The 19,460-nt window shown below is 44.1% G+C and overlaps 1 protein-coding gene across 11 annotated transcripts in view; it reads left to right on the top strand.

Moving 5' to 3' along the window:
* The window catches only part of LOC121598013 (aryl hydrocarbon receptor nuclear translocator homolog), a 196,771-nt gene that overhangs the window by 20,833 nt on the left and 156,478 nt on the right, over positions 1-19,460 (top strand). The window contains exon 1 of one of the 11 annotated variants that reach the window (XM_041924438.1): positions 16,106-16,241. The exons of 5 other annotated variants lie outside the window; for them this stretch is intronic. The gene's annotated coding sequence lies outside the window, so the exon portion shown is untranslated. Of the gene's footprint in view, positions 1-16,105; positions 16,420-19,460 lie in introns of those variants that run through there. 5 more of the 11 variants (XM_041924440.1, XM_041924439.1, XM_041924436.1 and 2 more) reach the window with 5 other exon arrangements.

Here is a 19,460-nt window from a genome sequence, read left to right as displayed (position 1 = left end):
TCACGCGATAAGAAATCACCCTAACCGAAAGTGACAGCAACTGACAGTTTCAGTAAATAGGTCGCACGGGCAGACGGAAACTCAACGAAAATCAGCATCCCGCAGGATGAAGCTGGCGAGAAAAATCCCTCACATGTATGAAGACGGCTAACATTCTTACCAGCATCGTGATGCCAATTATGGACGTCTATCTCCGCTTATCCGTGCCTCTACCCGAGTGTAGGATAGTGACAGAGGTTAGCTTACTGCATTACCTACCGGCGGTCCCCCAGCCGCCTATCCCTCTCAGCAACGGTGGCAGTACGCTTGAAAGGTCGGGGCAAGCGCCGCCGCTATGTCAATGAGATATGCGCGGCCTTTCATCGCAACTACTCTCGGGACAATATAGGCGAAGGATCGATAGGTATTTCACATTCAAACCATGCAAAACATCGTAAACTCTGTCATTCGCTTACGAGATTGAGTTTTCTTCCCGGGCGCATTGAATCTATGCGTATGTATACACACACATACACACAAACACACATACACATACAAAGACCAATCCACTCGCAAAAAATGCTGCATCAACTGGAATGTCTTAGATTTGCTTCAAGGATCCTTTTGCTCTCGGGGTACTTTCATCAGCGCGCGGTGTCTCCAATGTTTCCCTGTCTCTTTCTTTTCAATGCGAGGATCCTGCGGATTGTTCTGACGATTGCTGATTAGTATAATTTTACTCGCAAGGAATGAATGGCAAGCGAAAAAAGGGGCGAGAGCGCGGGCATTTCGTGTTAGAAATTTATTGTACCAAGTGTGTTGAATATGCAAAAGTTGTATGTACTACCGTACACCGCAGCCCCAGAACCAATGCCCGTATAAGTCTCACTCAATACCGAGCCGTTTTTTACATCCTTTTAATCCATGCCGTTTGCTTTTTACAGAGTTGATTTTACATTTACACGCAAGTTTGTATAATCTCTTGACTTTATTTTGATAAAATTTGGGCAGAAGTTACTTAGTTGGAGGTTTATTTTATGTCGCATTTCCGTTCAATGAGCCAGACCACCGTATGATTCTGCGTAGACTTAAAGACGCCTGCAGAAACAAATTTGCGGACTGCGGTGATCGTAAAATAAAGAAATTGCACAATATTCTTTTTTACGACCCCCTCCCTGAGGAGATAATCCACCACAACCGTTTTGGAAGGGATCCAGATTTCAGGCAGATGAAACGACGCATAATGAAGTGAGAGTGTATTACAATTGAATTTTCCAATTAGAAGTATCATTGGAGCGACTGCCGTATCAATTACACATTTTATGGTGAATCAAGTGTTGGCCTGCCGCGCCTGTACCGGAGAACCGTATGATTGGGACCATTAATTATACTCTTGATTGAACGCCGAACGGTTCGGTCCGATGGATCGAATTTCCCCATAACCGCATGCGTTACACGTGGTGTGCGCTCTAGAAATGACGCTCCACAACACAACGTTGTGGCCCGTCGTGCACTTTTACGTTTTGTTCCTGCCTCACGAACAAATCAATCATCACGGCTGTCAGTGGCGCTCGTTCGCTGTTCAGTCTCCTTCGAAACATGGCCAAGCTCGGGGAACCGTTTCCGTTCGTTCATCCATCAATAAACGAAGATAGGTTACACCTGGTGGCTTGTTTGTGTGCGCCATTGGTGCTCTACATACGGCGGTGGTCCGTTCATTCCCGGTCACGCGGTGTCACTGAGACGGGGTCAGCCGTATATCGCATCGCATTATAGTGTGCCGGTGGTAAGCATTTAGCTGCTAATCTTAACAAGCAATCAAGCACCATGTTACATGGGTTTAAGGGGGAGAGTGAGCGAGTGCACATAGACACACTCATATGTTCCGAGACTAGCTGTCTATGATAGTGGGAAGCTAATCACCGCGAAAGGAATAACCACCAAAGCAACGTGTATATGTGTGTGATCCAGAAGGTTGTGCATGTAATGAGAATACGGTATTGGATATTGGAGACTTTGATCCGAGGGAAGGATATTGGGTTGATTGCTGTCTCTCCTCTACTGCTAACGGTTGTAATGAAGACCTCGTGGCGCTTCTTGGTTGGGCGCTTCAGCATACCGGAACGAAACGTACACAATAATGTTTTGTCTGATGCGTGCCTCAATGACAAACTGCCTCAAAGTGTTTCGTTAGGTTTTTTTGGGATTTTACCCACTTTTTTCTTTGGCCCTTCGCCCGGAGAGGGTGCCAATCAATTAATCATTTTTGGAGTCTCCCACCCAAACGTGAAGTAGGACATCTTTCTCCCTGCTTGATGTAAATAAACACCCGTATTGGGATAGTTTGCCTCTCTGTGGAGCGCGTGTAAGCCTAATTCCATTTCCAATGGTACATTCAAGCCATGATACTAGCTCTTTCTCCTGTTAGTGTGTATTTTCGAGGTGCATTGGGCCACGAGCTGCCCCGTTAAAAAAGGATCCAATTTGCTTATTTGAAAGCATTAAACGGTGTAATCGATTGTTATTAATGAACCATAGCCCATAGCTGGGCATATGCGGACACATCAAGGAGGACAGAAATCGTTTTTTTTTTTGGAGGTTCGCGTAGTGCGCTTTGTTGGTGTAGACGTTGTTTTGTATTGTTTTTTTTTTCATAGTTTACGGCTAGGCGAGCTTGTTGGTCATGGTCCCTGCCCTGTCTCTGGGCTGTGTCTGGTAGGAATTTCTCAATATTTCAAAGGACTGCGCTCGCTTTTTTTCACACAACCTATAGGGTGCGAAGAACCGAGCAGAGGCGTGGACGCGAAAAAGCCAGTTGTTGTGTTGTGGGTCTAATATTTTGCTGTTTTTATTTTTGCTCTCTGATACCAGTTCCCTAGTTTGATGCCTTGTGATGATTGATAGAGTTCTGGATGGGTTCGTTTAGGGGGGGCGGGGGGGGAGGGGAGGTGAGTTTTTTATTAGGTATCGTTGCTAGGGTTAGCGGCTCCCTCCAATGTCGATTCCAACTAGGGAGTTTTCCACCCGGGGCTGGAGTTGTTGGGGTGGTGGAAATAAGTTTGCATTCGTCCTAGAAGAAAAGGAGCTAACCATTTCTTGAACAGTTCTTTCGGTTTGTTCGGTTTGCGCTAGGAACGAGCGGGAACCTTCCACTGGCAAAAGAGGGCAGGCGATTTATGCGTACACAATGCCACCGGCCAACACCGTACAGAGCCTGCTTGCGGAAGTTCTCATCGTTCCGGTGTGGAAAGCAACAGCAATCAGGTCTGCAATTCGCACAGACCCCGAGAAATTGCGTATGGTGTCAAAATGGCTGAAAATAGCTGCATAATTAAGTTGCGTATAAATTGCGTACACGTTGGGGTGTGTGAGCCAGGAGAGTGAGCCAGGAGAGTGAGCCAGGAGAGTGAGTCGAAACGACCCGGGTGCGTAAGTCCCGGTACCGGTACAAAATGCGGGTCAAACAAGCCTGTGTGTGTATTCGAAAATGTGTTCTGTATGTTTAGCAAATGATTGAACGTTTCCGATTGTGTGGCAATTGGAGGAAATATAGTGGCACGGTTTAGATGCTTTCAAGATTTGCGCCATCGGGAATCCCTTATCCGTTTGGATTTTCTGCTCCACCGCACAGCACCGCCCGTGTTGGGTTATCTGTAGTCCTGTAGGCGCTCGAAAATCGAACCAAAATGTGCTGTTGATAGGTTTGAGTGATTGATAATTTCTTACCCCGGAGGTTCGGCTAGCTTGGTTATAATCCCGGGATCCGTCTTCCTTCTGCCTTCAGGTCTAATTGATTGGTGTCCGTGTGTGTACCGCTCTCGAGAGTCAATCAATTCCTTAAGCGAAGGCTGCGTTTGACGACCGTTGGCCAATAAATTATTGCCCTGCAGTACCATATGGTGTGACGTGTGTGTATGATTATGCTGTACCTATTAAATGTTCGATGCGTTGGGAATGAAGAAATTGTTGGCATTTTCATTTCCTCATTTGGAAGTTTGTTTGATCGTGCAGAGTGGCTTCAAATTACACGGAAATGATGAGTTTCTCTATTGTTTCTTTTTATGTTACAATGCTTCCTATTCAACCCTTTTCTTTTTGTGTTCTTTTTATCCTTGTTGGTGGTGTGAGGATGCTTTACGTTATTAGATGCATGGGAACCACATTTTCGTGGGATAATTTTCCAAGGATACACAGATTCTGTTTGAACAGTTATTGAAACGTGTTTAACTATGGGAAACAGAGTATCCTTAGTCATCGCATCTTGTTTAGCGCTGTGACATAGCTAATATATTTCTAAGATTCTAGCTGGTATGTTTAGATAGTGTCTCAAGAATATCATCTTTCTGGATTGCAACTTCAAAGGAGTGAACCACGACTCATCGTAGGATTAACAAGACTGATATGAAATAACAACTCAAAGGTCGGCATAGACTAATCATGGAAAACGTGAAGCTCATAACCGATATAGCCTTTTACATAATTGTAACATAATCCGTTAAACTGTTGATCCTCTCCACTTATTGGTATTATCATCAATATATTCATCTCCTCTAAAGTGGCGAAATAGGACAATTTGCACAAAGTCTCTATAAAAATAAACAACAAAAAACTCATCTCCAAAAACTTTATGTGAGTTAGGACCTCTTCGGCAATTGCCGCTTAAAACAATATTTGAAAAAGTCATTTTATTTCAAACCCCATTAAGTCTTATTCGCTTATCCTTGTAAGTGTGAATAAAATGAATACAGGCATTATACGATCCTGTAATATGATCCTTCCATGTGAAGTAATTTCTCATGGAGTCCAGATGCGGGCACAGACTGAGACGGTTCATGAAATGCTGTACACAAACATTAAAAATCCGAACTTGAGGATTTTTTGTCTCATTTTTTTATGTTCGTTTTTTCCCAATTTACATATCATCAATTTTTCCCGCTCGTTGTCAGTGAAGAAAAAACACAATTCCACTCAACTTCGTGGAATGCCATCAGGCAACAAACAAGAATGTCCGGGCTTCCGACACGGTCGCGCGGTTGTATACATACCCCACACGGACCTAACACAGGATGTGGAAATGTAAACAATCGCCCAATAATCACTTCCCACCGGATCAGCGAATGATCGCAGTAAAAAAAAAAAGGAAACATCACCGGTGTTTTGTTCTCACTCTCCACATCGTCCACACGCATGTTGCTGTGCGGCCAAATGAATATCCTGTTCGGGATATTCGCCCGTTTTTCCGGTTGATGAGGCTGCGTTCCACGAAGCCGCCATCGGTGGTTTGAATTCGGATTTTGGGGTGCGATACGCAATTGATGTATGATTTTTTCTCCCTCCCGTGCACCTTCCATGCGTTGAGATGAGTTGACACAACCAATAAGTGTCGCTGGCGCTTATTTCGAGTTTGCAGGGTGGCGCTGCTTCCGTAGCTATGTGCGCGTTAGGCTTTTCCGGTTCCGGTCGAGCATCGTGTGTGCGAATTGGATGGAAAGATGCTTCTCACACACGATCCTGTTTTCCTTTTGTTTGTTGTCCTTTGCTGCAAATCCTTTGAGCCATCGGTACCGCCGCCCTTTTGGGGTAGATGCTGATTTAAGGGAATGTGTGTGTGAAGTTACGAGTACAGGAAATTGAGTTTTCGCGAGAAACAATAGGGACACAATTTTGGAAAACAGGATGTCCCGCCAGTGTGCTGTGTGCAGAAATTGTCTCTAGCCGAATTTACCAATGTCGCTGTGCCTTGTGCAAGTGTACGCGAAGCAGGAAAGGAAACGAAGGTGGTCTTCCGAAACCCGTAGCGGACGACAGTTTTTACGACGACACATGACTAAAAACTACATCCGATCAAAAAGAACCGTTAGTGGGTTGCGGTGTTGCTTTTTGTGGCTTCTAGTTTACTTCGAACGACGACGCATCGTCTTTTGTGAGTTTGGTGGGTAGTACTCTCCACACCTCGCTTCGTCCCGGCACCCAACGTCGATGCCGGTCGGTGAGGCAAAATGGGCCGAAAAATGGTTTACGATGTGCGTGTTACTGGTTTTATATTCTCGGCTTTTTATTTTACTTTATTTTATGACATTTTACTCGGATGAAGAAATTTTTCCCCGGTGTGCGCAATTTCTAGTTTTGTGAAAGTCACTTTTACCCGCACAGGAGGTTAACTGTCGTGTGCTAGTGATGGGTTTGTGTGTGCGACTGTGTACTTTGGAACGAACTACCTTTTTCATCTTCCATGGGTGTGCAGAAATTGTGTCCCGTAGAAGAAGATGTGTGTAGTACGCCGTTTGTAGTAAAAAAGGCGTATTTGCGTTCACTCACCCATCTAAGCGTGTAAAAGAAATGCTTTAGACGAGAGGAGCCTGCCGAGGGCATTATTTTTACCAACCCGGTGCTGGAGAAAGTGCTCCTTCGCTGGGCCTACGGGGGCCTCAAGAACTAAACACGAACACCGAATAGTGAAAGTAAGTAATCCATCGTCCTTAACGTCGTCCTAGCGAGCGAGTCAGCACACTGGGGTACTGATGCTACGTTGCGGCTGGCAAGGCGAAGGGCAAATATTTACTCAACGTAGCGCAAAGCTACGCGGCTGGTCCCACGTCGCATTGGATTGGTGAGTGTGGAGCGGGTTTTTTGTGTTTTGTTTGGAGCTAGCGACTTTTCCCTCGAGACACACGAGTACACTAAGCGGAGGAGAGAGGGCCATACTGCTGCTGCTGCTGTTACGTTTGGGGACAGAGGTTTGTCTGTCTGTGTGTGTGTGTGTTTTGTTTTAGGTTAGAGTAGGTAGCGCAAAAACTACTACCCGCAGGTACGATTGCGATGGGTCTGAGTGGTAGCGCAACCGCATCCTTCCCATCACCTCCGCCATGTACGAGGTGAATTTGATCAAAATGTTTCGCTTAAATATTTACGCAATAAACATTTCAGATGGATGTCCTTAGATAAAGGTACCTTCAACTGGGGCTTATGTTGCAGTTGTTTCTTTATTCGAGCTGAGTTGTGAAGCTTCCGTATTTTTGTGTGGGTTTGAAATACTAATTTCAGTCGACACAAACGTAAAACCTGTGTATTTTGGGTGCTAAATTTGCTTGCCAGCTGATTCGTTCGTTGGTAGAGGTATTTATGGCGAAATGTGGTCACGTCTGCAACAGAAAATAATGTATGTGTGGAGTTATTACGCAAGTCACTTCATCGATAGGCTTACGCATTAAGCTGTGCAGCAAGTGCAATATTGGCTTAAATTTTATTCATATATATCTATGCTCTTTATGGACAATTTATGGTTGGTAAGACCCATACGTCATTAAACTAAAGATGTTTAACAATTTAATGGAGCTGGAGCTATACCAAGTATGCAAGCACTATATAATCAAACATAGCCAAATAACTTAAAATGTACAGCAATTATACTACTTTTATGTTTATAACATGAAAACAAGGTTAAACCTAATCCATCTGATGGTCGATAATAATTCACGGGATTATGTTTTAATTATTATCATACTATTCAATATTTACCATATATTGTAATGAAATTATAGACAAGAATTCGATCGGTTTTACCGAATGCTCCAAATGCAATATTCCAATATCCAAATCCCACAATTCAATTCGTAGCCATGGTCAGAGGCCATTACATTTTTATTTGATTGCTGTTCAACGTCATTATGATGTACGTAGATAAGATTAAGGTACAAATTCACTTGTCAAATTCATCGCCTCCACCTGTACCATGTTCTTATGTTTTGTCCTTCGTCCACAGCTCTCACTACTAGCGCTACATGTATTCGCGAAGTAAAGTTTGTTGTAAAAGTCAATTATTTTTTCCCTGTCAGATTTGCACCCCTATTCTGCTTTTTCTTGTCCTTTCCTATTCTGGTAAGTAAATTCACGACACGAAAAGTCGACAAATGATCCCCGTACCGCTTGGAGAATCCGTATCACAGTCGCTCTGCCGAGAAAGTCGAAAGATGTAACACGATGTCCCAGTTGTCTGTTTCCGCGGGGTTAAACTTTGCCCAAACAAACTTGATCCTTGCCCCATACTCCCATGACGAAGAACATGGGAAGAACAGTTAGTACTGACTCGGAGTTCGTTTTTGTTTTTCCGTCCATCCCTCGGGAGGCTGATGTACTCCAGTTTGTGGCGGCGTTGTCTCCGATGTCTCCGATGGTAAGTAAGTAGATTGAAAGTTACCTAGGCCGCCACACAAACACGCACACACACACACAACAGGTGTAGTGATAGAACACAGCGATTCCATTTTGCCACGAAATGGATGTGGGCCGCAAATGGAACCGGCATGAAATTTAAATTCAAAACAAATAATGCATTATGTTCACTGGATTCGCGTCGGGTCGCGCGATGTCGTTTCAACTCTGCTCCGCGCCTTTTCGAGATCTTGATGTGTGCGCTTCTTTGCTTCAATCTTTGTCTGTTTTTGCCGCGCTGACTGGCGCAAGACACGCGCCGCTTTCTGATTGAATTTTTGCGCACTACAAATTTGTTCTGTCGATTTCATTTCCAACTTGTGAAAGGTGTGTGAAGGGTGTAATAGGACGGCATGCGGAGTGTGGACTATTTTTGTTTTTCAATCAGATTGGCTGTCGGCTTGCCAGAATCCATTGTACACATGGAATGCAGTTTGTGCAACTGTTGGGACATGAGTAGTAGGAAAAAGGGCAGCATTATCGCGATGTTACATCAAGTTTTGGCGTTACGGCTTTGTTAAAAACATTCTAAAAAAATGTCCAAAAAGCATTTTATATGTCTTATTTGCACACAACGTAAACTTTTAGTTGAAGTTAATAATGACCACAATATAAAACATTATTTCTCAACAAATCTAATTCCTAATCATGATAATTCTTTTTCATTTGTTTTAAGTGTGCAAACAGTTGTGAACGGTTTGATTGGCTTCATTTTTACTGGGATAAAAAATATGAAATTGGTTTGTTGTTGTAACATTTTCATTCAAAATACCTTTTTCATGATGACTGCTTACTCACGTATACACAAACAATAATATCAAATTCGTCACTCGATTTCCAAAGCCTACAGCATAGTTGAACACATGTTTTCTCTTCGTCATGGCTGCTCTTGGCCGGTCACAACCCTGCCAGTCGGTATCGCATGTCCAAAGTTATAAAAGTGGTCAATAATAATTAACAGTAAAGTAAGTATGTTTATGGACCTTCCGATCGAGAACCAGCGTCCCCTCCGCACCAAAGATGTATTCCCGACACATTGACTAATCTCGTTATGGTGGGGTGATTTATGAAATGAGTTCCGGTCTTTAGTCGAAGCTGAAATTGAATTCCTCTTCATTGAACCCGTTCGTAATTCGGTGAAACGTCCACGGTGTGCGTGGAGCGGCAGGGGATAGAAAACCTTCGCACTGACCCAAAACCGTCCTGTGTATTAAAGAGTTGGCTGTTTTTTTTCTCTCCTACAGCGCCACACTGTCAACAAAAGGGTTAATATGTGTTCGAGCAATCGGCATCGGTCCGCAAGCTTAGCATAGGGCAGGGATTTGGGCAGCAGTCAATATAAAATGTCACCCCTTTGTTGCTTATTAAGAACGTTTGGCTGTGCTGGTTTGAATTCATCAACCCGCCTGCCAAAGCAGAACTCTGGGTGTAACAATAAAAGGAACCATATTTTAAGCGAAATTTGAACGTAACGCTATAATTTTACTCGGCTCATTTATGATCATTCCTTGGTAGCTGTCGGGGAGCTACTAATCGTGAAAAATATTTGAATACTAAGTTCTATGTTTGGGTGTTTTTTCTACGCTATACGCGGCAGCTAGGGTGTCGGGAATGTGGTAGTAGATTAAAACATTATTTATCACTGGCGAGGAATCGCCATGTGAACTACGCCCTCCTTCGCATCGCCGAAACGGATTGTACAGTTTTCGATGAATATTTATTACATTTCCCCACTCCAATTCTTCCGTGTCCTGTACTGCGTTTGCTGGTGTTTTGAAAATGGCATGAAATATGCGAACAGGGTTGGTGTAGAAAGCGCACAACATAAGAAGCATTTGTTGGCGCTCGGTATAGTACTAAAGGTATCTGTCCTGCGGCTTAAGCCCCTGTGGAGGCCCGTCCAAATTTCTCGATCCCAAATGATGCCACACACACTAAACTGTGTACCAAATGTTTGATTTGTGTCTGTAATACAAACATTTGTAGCGTATCAAATGGTACGAGCTGCGCACAGTTTGTTAATGCCAATGGTGACCGTCATGCGAATGCGCCACCATGACTGACTGACTGGGCACATTGTGTGTACATCGATTTATTTGTATGATTCCATTTTCTTACACATCATTCAACACACCGACGCTTGTAAACTGGACTTGGTGTACCTTGTTTCCTCCCCCTCCTGGTAGATTTCTTTTATCACGGAAAGCATTTCTGTGCCGGATTTAACTGCGTTCTGGTTTCCGTGTATTGGCGACGTTTCAAAGCAGCATAGTGTGTAGTTGCACCTGTCCAAAAAGATAAATGTACGACGAGCTTTTCCATTTTGCTTCCCAACCATCATTTGGTGAGGCGTCTGTAATGCTACGAATAAAATGCGTACCAGCGTTCTTTGGCGTTGGCTTATTTTCTATTCCTTTGTATGTGATGTTTTGTTTTTCGAGTGGAAGTAAGAAAACAACAACGGGTTATACTATTTTCACTTTCTACACGCCTCCATCTCTCGACCGGAGGTGGGAAGTGAAAAGGACGCTCGTCTTAAGGTGGCATTCCACGACCGAAACGTACCCATTTCGGATAGAACTGTTTCATATTTTAGTATCATTTGTTTCACGTCGTTTGGTGGGCCAGCGCAAACCATACGCCAAAATAGACAATAGTTTAACACAGTGGTAGGAGAACGAGTCGGAAAACGTCTGAAAAACGAAGTATCCTCCTAGGAAGAAGGATTGCCCGTGGAAAGTGAAGGGGTCATGGGCTGTTTTTCATCATACCGATTGCTCGATTTTAGTTTTATGTTGTTCAGACGGAACAACAAAAAAACACTTCCAACCAAGAGCCGTGTCCTGGAGTAGTGCTCGTGGATCACTCACACTCTCCTCTTGCTGGTGTGTGTATTTTGCGTTTATTTTTTATTTTCGTTCCTGCTACCGATGCGAAGCGGTAAGCCCAAACGGGGCCTGTAACAAGCGATCGCACAAGGTAACACTGAGCAGAAAGTAGCTCTAAGGTGAAATGGAACACAAGAACACAACAGAGAGAAAGCACCGCGAGTCGTCGCAAGGAGCAACGGGGAATGAAAATAGTTCAACTAGGGAGAAAGGCAATGTCCCTCGGCGCGCCGTAGAACCGAAAGTCATAGAATAATAAATTAGCGAAACTGATGATGCACGACGATGGATTGATGGTACTTTTTTCGTTTGCTGCCCTTTGTTCCCCTACCTTATGTCCTATCCGTTTGAGTGTGTGTGTGTGTGTGTGTGTGTGTGTGTGTGTGTGTGTGTGTGTGTGTGTGTGTGTGTGTGTGTGTGTTTTGGAGGGTGTGCAACCAACACAACGTCACCTGCGTACCCAGACGGACTTTCGTGGTCCCGTAGCAGTACGTAGAAGGTTAACTGAGTTGGAAAATTCACCGCCTAATATCTAGAGTCCGCGGATTTTTACGACCTCCCGGCTCTTCCTTTCTCTCTTCCCGCTTCCCTTCTCTGCATCTCGGCAGGGAGAAATGGTGTATTACGTTTCCGTTCCCGCAAACGCAAATAGAAAGGGGCACTAGAAATCGATTACGTGTTCGGCTTTATGTCTTGCTGGTGTTCTGTGTGTCGCCCTGAACTTGCGCTTGCTGCTTAATGTGCGCAAGCTTTTTTGAAATCGTAAGTGTGTGGGGTGTGAGATTGAAAGCAAAATTCCCTCCCAGGGTGCGTTGTTATTGCACGGATTGGCACGGGGTGAGACAATGGTACTTTTGGCTGGGTAATAAAACAATATTAATGATCCCGTAAAGTGTAGTCTGCTGGTGCGTTCGACAGTCTCGCTGGATGCGGTGTGCCATGCTGATCTATGTATATGGGTGGTTTTGTTTATAATCGCCATTGGAACAGTTTTTAATGCATACTATTAAACCAATAGAATGCAGTGTCGTTATAGCTATTAAAATCATAAATGGTTTAAACTGTTCTGTTGATGAACTATTTGTCTCGTTGTAGCATTTGACAAGGGGTCGTCCATAATTTATGCAACGCTAAAATCAGAACTGTGTGCACCCTTTCCAAACAAATCACAAATGTAAAGGCAAACATTACGCTGAAATCAATTCTGACCACTCTATTTATCTTTACGTAATCAATGGATGACGCCTTATAGTGAACAGCTAATCCACGCAATCTTGCAATAAAAAATAAAATAAAATGCTTTGCAAACAAATCGTTTTGATTTTTTATAAGCGTCTTTTAAACAAAAAAAAAGTTTATGTTTCATAGTATGGCAATTCATATAGACATTTATTTGGCCAGCATATTGAGCTTAGTTTTTGTGTCATTTTATAAAGATAGACTGCCACTAAGATGCATGTGTGGCGAATATGAGCCAACACAACAAAAATATTTTATAAAACCACGCTTTCACCTAGAAGTAGTACAAAACTATAATGCATGAATGTAGACTCTGATTAAACAAAGACTAATCAAATTTTGTTTTCTCTTTTCAGGTGAGTAACGTTGAACCTTATTATCCTTATGGGTTAAAGTTAAGGAGATCAGTACAATCAAAAGGGTAAGAAGTTCCTATTGAACATTGTAATAAGCGCCGTAACTGCACTTCTTCAATCAATCAATAGCTGTCAAATCATTGTGCCTGTCAATTTCTTGCCGATAGAACTACACTGTACAAAATAGTTCCTTTGTCAATTCACCTAATTTACGCAACAGAACTCAACAACTGTGCCATTTCGTACTCTCCAAACATCGCGCACAAAAGCAACCTTCTATCCTCCACATCCACCTCCCAACACCATGTGGCAATGGTAGTGGTGACGTGTTCGTGTTTCAATTTTGGGCAAACGGTGGGTCTGCAGAGTCCTTTGGGAATCATTAAAACATCAAACCGGCGCCCCCCATCCTGACTCAGCCACACAGCACAACGCACGCATTTCCTCCCTTTCGACCAAAAAGGCACGAAACGGCGCTCCCCCGCCCCCTTGCTGGCTGCTTCACATCTTCGCAACTTTCTTAATTCAATGCGTTTGCTCTTTCGGTTTCGGTTTCATTTTCATCTTGCGTCCAGTGTGTGACCAGTGGATGGCTCCCACACCCGAGCTCCCGAACCGTACGGTCCACAATTTTCATGGGCAACTGGAGCCACTTCCCGAGCATCCTTCGCCACACGCCACATTTTCTCGCAAGTCTCTGGTCCGGTCGTTGCTTTTTTCCGGAAACGCTTTCGACAGTTCACTTCATCCTACGGAAATGAATGCGGAAGAGACGGCGGGTGCGTTGGTTTGAGATGACGATGGTAATGTCCGTGGTGCGTCCTCTGGACGGTCCCCGGGTGGTGCTGGGAGAGTGTGAGTAAAATAGGTCCGGGTAAACTTAAACACTACCACTCGCTCGCATTCGATTGGAAGTGGTTGAAGTGGGCTCCATTTAGCGTCGCCTTCGCACGACGGGCTCTTGCAGGCTACTTGGAAAGACCTGCCCGTGGCAGTAGAAAGGATTCCTACCCCTGCTGATGTACTATTATATTGTACAGTCGGTCCGAGAGTATTGCTAAGTAAATGCGAGTAATTTCATACGGCCGCTGCAGTAGTGCTTATAGTTGCAGGGGTGTAGACTGGACGCTATTGGAGACGTTGGAAACATGGGAAGCGATGATCCATGGTGTTTCTTTATTGGGTTCAGAAAACCCATTGATGGAGCTGGACTTGTTAGAGCTGTAAAATGGAGTGTTTTAGTCTCGGCGCTTTGAAAAACGAGATATTGAAAACAGTTTCTAGAATTCAAAAAATTGCAAATGTGAAATATTTTTATGTGTTAAAATAGACATTAAGAAGTTAATTTTATTGTTAACCTTTTCTAGACTTTGACTCTTACTAACACATCTTAGTAGGAAAGGCACACCACACACATCATCGAACTAGACGGTGGCCGCGTTCTTTGCATTTATAGACTGCGTACGAAACAAAATTCTTGAACTTGTAAAGACACCTAGCGAAAGGACGACGCCAAACTAGGTTAAGCATGACGCATGGGATCAGAAGTAAAACTTCTCGACGGGTTCGGTGAAAGACATAGCTGTAGAAAGGGGACGCTCAGCTGCTTACCTTCTTGCTGCCATTTCCCCCCTGTAACTTAAACAGAAAGGACGTTGGACGCAAAGAATAAGGAAGTTTTCGGTCCTGTCTGGAACGGGGCCGTGGTTTAGTCGGTAGGTCCTAAAGAGAGACTGAAGAGAAATGAAATAAAGCCATCCCTCCATCACGACCACCCATCCGCTCATATGTTCAGTCCCGAAACGAACCTCTATGTGTGTGTGTATGTGTGTGTGTGTGTGTGTGTGTGTGTGTGTGTGTGTGTGTGTGTGTGTGTGTGTGTGTGTGTGTGTGTGGTGTGTGTGTGTGTGTGTGTGTGTGTGTGTGTGTGTGGTGTGTGTGTGTGTGTGTGTGTGTGTGTGTGTGTGTGTGTGTGTGTGTGTGTGTGTGTGTGTGTGTGTGTGTTTGTGTGTGTAAGTATGGTGAAAGGCAAATGAAAAAACAATTTTCTTCCATTAGAGAAAATAGATGAAATTTGCACACATTAAATGAAACACACGAGCAGCAGCAGCACCAGCAGCAGCATGACACAAATAATGATAGAAAGGGAGAGCGCATGCAAGGTTTTTTTTCCCTTTCGAAGGTGAAGGAAAGAATGCTCCAACTTTCGTCCCGTGTGCCGAACCTCGGAGCATTCCTCCTGTCGTATTTTCCCCGGTATCCACCCCTCTCGGGGTCTAGTAGTTTCGCTCGGTGTGGTTCTCTCTGGTCGGTATTTTTTCGCTTCTTCACCAATGCCTGGTGGCAGTGTCTGGTGGAAAAACTTTGACTTATTAGTTTTGGTCCCTGCTTGGAATTGCTTCCGGCTGTACGACTCGACTGTGTTCGGAAGAATGGAACACGAATGTTCCTGAAGAGAGTTGGGTGGGAGAGCGGTGAAAGCGAGGTGTAGGAGCAGTGAAAGCGAGACCGATAAAAGTTTACGCTTTGTGCAGAACTATTATCGGAATCGGGTCCACTCTGTCCCCCCTCAATTCTGCCTCCGTGCATTATCGAATGCCATCGCACCCTAGTCGTGGTCGGCTCTGTGGACATTTGGATGAAGTGTCCTAAGAATGCCGCAAGATGTTGAGCGAGGAATGTTGAGTACATTTCGATTTGGTCCTTTTTTAAAGGCTAACAGAATATACTTTCCACTGCATGAGATCTGGAATGTCTCTCCTGAAAGTTTATTAGTCTCTCTGGTTGTCTACTCGACGAGTTGATTTGATGTACAAGATTCAGGCTAAAATTGAGTGCAGGTGTTTCTTGAATTCTATCTATAATAACTGTTTGGGCTTTAATAATTTCAAGCTACAGATATTGCTTCGAAGATTGACAATTGGAAATCAGTTGAATGATTTTTCTTTTTGGAAACCCATTTTAAGGATTAATAAAACTGTGCTTCAATTGTCCATTTCTATGCACCAGAACATTGAAATTAATTGTAAATTCCAATGGCAATACCATTTACCTAGCTATTGGCGTTTTTCTGTGTTCGACACCCTTGGCTGCTATTCGCTCCGTTTCGAAGCATTCCATCCCTTCTATTGCCTTTTCGCGTGATTTTTCTCTCTCGCTCTCCTCGTGCATTGCCTTCTCTTTCTATCTGATCAACAACAAAAAACGAACACACGTTTTCCCCTTTTCAGTCCATGTGTGCATGGGGGTGTGAGTGTCGAACACAAAACAAAGCGCACCCCTTCAAAGGCGAACAGCACACTCCGATACTCCGCGTGAGCGAATATACGGCGCTCTCGCTCTCGCGCTGCTGTACCCTGCTCTCTCGGCAAAACACGCGCTACCAAGAGAGCGACGGCGAAATGGGCGAAATCGTCGTGCCCCTGCCGTGGCCGTTTACCGTTTCCGAAGGGAGACACAGTTGCAGCAGATTCTCCGGCCTGGCAGGGTCGAGCGGTGTGAATTTTCGAATTTTACGTGCGTAATCGGAAAGCTTTCGTCGAGTACGGACGTGTCGGAGCGGAGCCGTGTGCGTACGGGTTTTTCCTTTTTCCCATTCTCTCGCTGTGCCGTGTACGTGTGATTCGTCGTGCGCGATTTTGCGTTTAGTCTCCAGTGCAGCTGGAAAGCGATTATTTGGCGTGCCGTGTGAAATACAGTTTTTGTTGCCGGGTGGTAGCTCAATCGCTAGCGAATTATACGGTAGTGTAAGATGTGTTCGATTTTTTAGTGCACCAAAAGGTGGCTAGTTTTGACAGTAATATTTTGTGGATGTTGGAATGCGTTACTGACACAAAAGACGGATTGGTTGAAAAATGCAGTGCTTTTTTATTCTTCTCTTCAACCGTATTTGACAACACATGGACAACGCCTGGCTCATCTGAGGAATCCAACACGGAATTTCGCGATTTTCACACCTTCCTGTGACAGAGGTTCTGGTGGTTAACTTACCTGGGACATTTTTGTGCTATTTGCTACCAACTTTTTCAACCAAATGAATCGTGTCTGTATTGTGCCCGAAACGTGTGGAATGTTAAACTTTTATCGATGTAAAAATAGTTTGAATCAAGCTTCACTGCAGCTGAACCTGATCCGAAACGGTGGCATGAACTTAACATGTGAAACCAGAGGCACCAAAGCTGTGTTTGTGCGATTCTACACCGATAAGCGTAATAGAAAAGGCATTGGAAAGCCGTTTTCGACTGTTTCTGTAGCCTAAAAGTGAATCTGCAGCGAGCAGAAAAGTGTGTGGAACGGTAGGAATTTAAACAGCACGATACTAAGTTCAAGAACTCGCTGTTGTGTTGCCCCTTGTGAAACTCAAATACTCTACTTTGGACAAAATCGGCGGGGTGACCGGAAAAATTCCAGCTCATCATCACCATTCCGCGCCCTGTTTTGGGGGGTGGAAGAGTACAAGAAAAAAAAACAAAAACCCTCCCCGAACGAACAACCTTAGTCAATAGAGAGTTTTTGGCAAAAGTGAAAAGAAAAACGGAAAAACACCCTCAAACCTCCCGTGCGACGACTGAATGTGTGCTAGCAGTGTAGTGTCGTCCTGCACACAGACATATACACACACATACAAAAATACCTTTTCCACGGTGAGCTGGAACACCACCGTGTACGCGAGTGACGTTAGTTGTGTGTGCGGTGTGGAAAAATTGGAAAATTCTTCCCTATTCAACCTGAAAGCTTGAACACACGGCGGTGTGGCGTTCAGAGGTGCAATGAAAGAAAACTACCCGTCCCCCACGTGTGTGCATGCGTTTGTGTGTGTGTGTGTTGGTGTGGTTGTGTTTTTGGTTTTTTGGCTTTCCTCGATCCTTGAAGGAAATCAAACGCGCCGATTGTGTTTGTTCTCTGGTGCCTTCGGCTGTATGTGCGCGTTTGTGTATGTGGGTAACGATGAACGAACGGTGAATTTGGTGAAAAATTGGTGGAAAATCGGTGCTCGATCGGTGGTTCCGGTGTTGTTGCTTTGCTGTTTTCGGTGAACCAGGTTGCTTCGGGAGTTTTGTTGCTTCTAAATGTTATTTACCTTAAAGAAAATTGGTACGGTAGCGCTTGATTCCAAAATTAGAGAAGCATTTGAGAATTCTGCATAAAAACTACAATATTCCGATGTCATTTTAAACTGTTGTGAAATATTTCATTTCTTTAAAAAAAATGGCTCATCAGACGTCCCTTTAGAAGCAGCATTCAGAAAGGATGAATCATATTTTACCAATCCATAAAAGCGCGATAAAAAAAAGATTCTGTGTACAAGAAAATATGCTGCTTCTTTCGGCCCTGGAAAACTAACTCATTTTCTCAGCAATCATTCCCCGTCTGCGAATACTGCAGCAGCAGTAGCAGAAGACAGCAAAAAAAAGTCTCCCGACAGGACGGAAAAAGTCCAGCAACAACCAACAAACCAACGAACGAAAAAAACAAAAATCCTTCTATGCATGTACATTATCCTGTATCAACTTTGTTGTTGTTGTGTTTTGTTTTGAGCGAGAAAAGTTTTTTTCCTTGCACCTTGCCCTGTGCCTACATTACCTCTCTCACTCTTATCTATCCCACCGTGTCTCGTCGGCCGGTGCGGATTGCAGCAAAACGACTCCGAAATGCACCATTTTTCGCTGGCTGCTAGTTTTCTTATTTACTCAGGAGTCTCTCTCTCTCTCCTCCTCGCCTACCCTACCTGCAACAAGATTCAGTTGGATTTTTTCTTCTTCTGCCTTTCTCTCTATTTTGTGTCGTCCTCCCGGTGCTGTTTGGTATGGCCTTTTGCTACCGAACCTACACACACATATACACATTCTTTCCGGTGTTCTAGCGGCACCGCAGTCCAGCGTGTGCCTCCCCGGCAACACTACTGCTGACGATGGCGCTGTAGGTTAATTTTGTACATTTTTTTTTGTTCGTTCTTCTACTTACATTCCACATCTTTTTTTTCCTTTGGCCAAGGTGCGGAATGGGAAAATTTAAATTAAAAAGGAAATAAATTTCATTTCCCGTGTCTCTCTCCCTCGATGCCGCACTCAGCTCTTCTCCGTGTGCCGTTCGCGGTTCGTGGCATTCCTTGGGGCCCGCAATGGGAGCGCGGACGCTCTATGCAGTGATGATGACGATGATGATGATGATGGCCACCGGCTATGATGCTCCCTGGGCCCGGTGTTTTATGGAAGAAAGAATTAAATTTGTGCGATTTTTTATTATTATTTGCCCAAAAGAAAAGGGACACAACACAGCACCAGTAGCGCGGCAAAGGGTGCGAGATATGGAGATTTTTGTGTGTGTGTGGATTTGCGTGTTTGTGTGACTCGGTTTGGTTAATTCCTTGCAGTGAAAAGTTTTCCCGCTCGTCCCTATTTGTGGAATGCTGTGGAATACCAAAATGCGCCAAGCTTCGGGTGAAGGAGGATAGCGACAGTCTTTACAGAAGACAGAATACACACATAACGATATTTTTGGATGCGTTTCTCTAGAACAGTGCGCTTTTTTTACTCACTAAATGACGGAGAGCTGACACGGATCGAATTTTTCCAAAGGAAGGACCAAATGTATGGCCCCAAGTTAGAAATCTTGATGTGACTTCGTGTGGTTGTTGTGTAAGTAACTGTTCTACAATCAAGTCGGTAATAACATTTCAAGGCTTTCCATTATGGAACTGCAGTTTGAAAGTAAATAAGAACAAAAGTAGCAGGGGGGCAGAGTAATGAACACCGTCCACCCGGCGTGGCTCGGATTGCACCCGTTG

This window comes from Anopheles merus, chromosome 3R (assembly GCF_017562075.2).
Source record: "Anopheles merus strain MAF chromosome 3R, AmerM5.1, whole genome shotgun sequence".
Taxonomy (NCBI): Eukaryota; Metazoa; Arthropoda; class Insecta; order Diptera; family Culicidae; genus Anopheles; species Anopheles merus.
This window is presented reverse-complemented; position numbering and strand designations above follow the sequence as displayed.